Here is a 3,582-nt window from a genome sequence, read left to right as displayed (position 1 = left end):
GGAAAGATCTGGGATATAGCAGGGAAGTTTAAATACCTTAGATTCATCCTAAAGGTTGACTGCTTTTAAGAATAAACTTTTTGATTAACATTAATCAACGTTTATAATCCCAGTTTCACACAGGAAACAAAACAAAAAAAAGAGAAATTAAGTGAGTGGCCTAAGGTCAACAAGCTGAATGTGTGGAAATGATGAAAATCCCAGTCATTTTCCTTAGTTCAAGCTACAGAATCAATCATTAGCAACAAGAGCCTCAAAGCATTCCGGCCAAGAAAACCGATGGAAAGAACGGCTCACTCTCATTTTCTACTTACTTTGGGTACTAAGTGAGCCAGGCTTCTGGCCACTAGAGGGCAATCGTGCGCTAGTAAGGTGAAATAAAGCCTCTAGACATGAAAGATTATCAGGAGACACACGGAAAATATATAAGGATCAAGAAGGAGAAAAGCGAAATAAAGGTACCTTTTCAGGGTTACATAAAAAAATAAAATGAACGTAAAGTATATTAAAAAAATAAAGCAGGGATGACTTCTTCACACGTAATTGTAAGTTAGCAAGTATTACCAATGAAACCATAGAAAACATGTCAGAGTTTATATGGTTGACTCTAGATCCAAACATTTTAATCCCCTATTCCATACTACTAGTTAGTACCTAAACCGACGAACCACTTGCTAAATCCTGGTCTCAGCTCTCATATTCTTTTTTACTCTATGGTGATGATGATGACAGTGTTCACTACACCCATACACAATCCTTCCTCAGCTCCTATGACACACTGTTTTCTGGTTTTACTTATCAGCAAATTCATATAACTCCTGGCTTTCCATTTATTTTTCTAACCTCTTTTGTTTATAACTTCCCTTCCTTATCTTTTCAGACATGAACAGGGAAAGTGTCCACAAGTTCTTGCACTTTTTGTTGCCTCCTAAAAAGACAGGAACTTTGCATTTTAAGGATTTGGGCGCTAATCACTATGGGGAGTAGCAAAATAAGCACATAAAAGATAAACCAACACCCTAGAATCTTAGAGGCATTATTCCTGAGCATTTTCTTCCCTATCTTCCTTTGCAGGCAGCTATTCCATAATAAAAAGAACTTATTTTCACAGAGGGAGCTCTGCACTGGAATCCTGGCTTTGCCGTAGGAAGGACTTGGCTATGCCTTCATGCCTGTCAACCTCAGTGACCCACGTGTAAAATAGGGATGCTAATCCCTGCTGCCAACAGCAGTGCTGAGGAGACAGTGAGAATGTGTTAAGTCCCTAGAACTCTACACGGGTAGTTCCCCTTCTTCCGGGACGCCCCTCCTGTCTGGAGGGAGTCTGGTCTACAGGCCTGACTAGCCGTCATCATGAGCAGAGGGAGGCGTGACCTGATGGTGCCAAGAGCAGACATGCTGTAGGGAGGAGGGGAGGACACAGGCTGGAAGGCAGGTGGGAGGGAGGCTCTGCCGGGAGCCCGGAGGAGGGCGGTGGGAGGGAGGGTGGGCAGAAGAGGCTCAGGGATGCTCCGGACGCAGAGCCAGCGGCGCTGAATGAAAGGTGACCAGGGAAGGTTGAGGCACCAGGAAGAGGAAGGCCGGGGGCCCGGGTGTGCCTCCTGGGACTTCTGCTTCTGGCGAGGCGTCGAGCAGGGCGCATGAGACCTCCTGGTGGAGATCTCAAGGAGGCAGCTGGCCACGGAAGTCTATGGATGGGGGGCAGGGAACACCAGGGCCAGGGATGCCCTCTTTCCCACGGTGAGACCATCAGCTGCCACTACTCAACACAGCTCTGCGGCTATCGGTTGGCCAAAAAGTTCGTTCGGGTTTTTCCATAAGATATTACAGAAAACCCAAACGAACATTTTGGCCAACCCAGTATTTTTCTTAGAGTCCAATGGAAAGCAGAAAATTTATCATACTCATTTTTGTCACAAATGGGAAAATTAAAGAGGGACCAAGGGGGTTGAATTTTTCTGTGTGAAAATAAAGCCTATTACTAGGTGTTACTTTTACTTCCAAGGTGAGGACAGCTCCATTTAAGGAAAAAAAACCTAAGGCCAACTAATGTTTAGCAAGTATGCAGTTTAGTTTTTCCAACTACTTTTGAGTAATAATGAGTCTGTAACACCTGCCCATACATTAGAACCCTTTAAAATGGGACACATGGCAAGTGAGAAAATAGAAATGAGGATAAAGTCCACAGAATTGCTGGGAGAATTCCATCCACCACCACTCCGCTCCACACATTCTGATTTAACTTTACCAAGAAGCCCATCTACGAGGCTTGGCGGTGGAGGACACTGGGAAACAGCTCAGGCGCTGCGCTCACGGTTTTAGGGAAAGCCTCCTGAGACATCTGCATTCAGCACTCTCCAGGAAGCCTGGCAGGGCCACAGAGGCTGTCCCATTTCACACGTGGCCACCTCCCTCCAGCCCGTGTCGGGCACTGGCTTATGATGAGCTGTCTGATGGGCAGCAGGCTAGCTCTCAGCTTTATGTGACATAAAACTCACTTGAACCCAAAGTCTGTACAGCCGTGAGGTAAGATGAACAAAACAGTAAACACTACTGATGTAGCACAAACAAAATAAAACTACTGGCCTTTATAATGAGGCAATTCTTTACTATGTAAATAATTATCAAAGGGTAGATCCTAAACACAGGTAAACTCATTTGACTAAAACTAGCGTTCATGAAACTTTTAGGACACAGCCAGCCCCCAATTCCCAAACCCCTGTCAGATTTCCCACGTGAGCCCAAAGGAACCTTAACCCACACGCGCGGTTAACGAGATATTAATATTAGATGAGAACGCACTGTCCACACGAGTAGCCCCATGAAGGATCCACACTTAAATTAGCTAAGATTCAGTTAACAATCTAGTTCCCAGCTGCACCGGCTCCACTTCAGGTGCTCAGAGCCACGGGGGCTAAGGGCGCCCGCGCTGGCTGGGCGGACAGGACACTTCACAGCCTAGGGCGCTGCGATGGTGGCGCGGGCTTACAGCAAGGAAATCTCGGCCTCGGCTCCCTGGCCCCCAGGACTCCTCAGAGAGGGCGGTGGGCCCGGCCACACAGCCCCACGGGGACAACCACGACCGGCCGGGACTCCGGGGGGCCCGCTCAGCAAGACCACCGCGGGTCCCGCAGGAGGGAGTGGGGGCCAGACAGGAGCCTGGGCTGGGGCTGCCCGTGCATGGGAGCAGATCTCCCAGTAACTCTTCCTCCGACTTTTCTCTAAGATGCAACTCACTCTTATTTGAAGCTTCAAAGAAAGCAAACCTGTTGTACTCCCCCGCTTCCCCACACTGGGCATCACGTTAGATATGGGTGGGGGAAGGGGAGAGGGGAGTCACTGCCCTGCGGTCTCTTCCTCGGGTGAGACCCTGACCTGAGCTGTGCAAGCGCGTGACAGGCACCATCAGACCACACGCTCTCAGAGCCCAGAAAGTTACTCGTTGAGATCTGGGGTGCCTGGGGCTTACAACTGTATTTGTGATCAATTTTAAACCAGTATTTTCTGAGTTAACGTTTACTTTGCCTCTGTCCTTCTAACGAAACGTTCAGGCCACTGCTGGCTGATGAGGCCGGCTTGCTC

At 48.1% G+C, this 3,582-nt stretch overlaps 1 protein-coding gene across 1 annotated transcript in view; it reads right to left on the bottom strand.

Annotated features, from left to right (window-relative positions):
• PTK2 (protein tyrosine kinase 2) overlaps positions 1-3,582 on the bottom strand; it is a 167,018-nt gene that overhangs the window by 116,465 nt on the left and 46,971 nt on the right. The gene's annotated exons all lie outside the window — the stretch shown is intronic.

Source organism: Lipotes vexillifer, unplaced genomic scaffold (genome assembly GCF_000442215.2).
Source record: "Lipotes vexillifer unplaced genomic scaffold, Lipotes_vexillifer_v1.1 scaffold394, whole genome shotgun sequence".
Classification (NCBI taxonomy): domain Eukaryota; kingdom Metazoa; phylum Chordata; class Mammalia; order Artiodactyla; family Lipotidae; genus Lipotes; species Lipotes vexillifer.
Note: the sequence above shows the minus strand (reverse complement) of the source record. Positions and strands in the feature narration are given on the sequence as shown.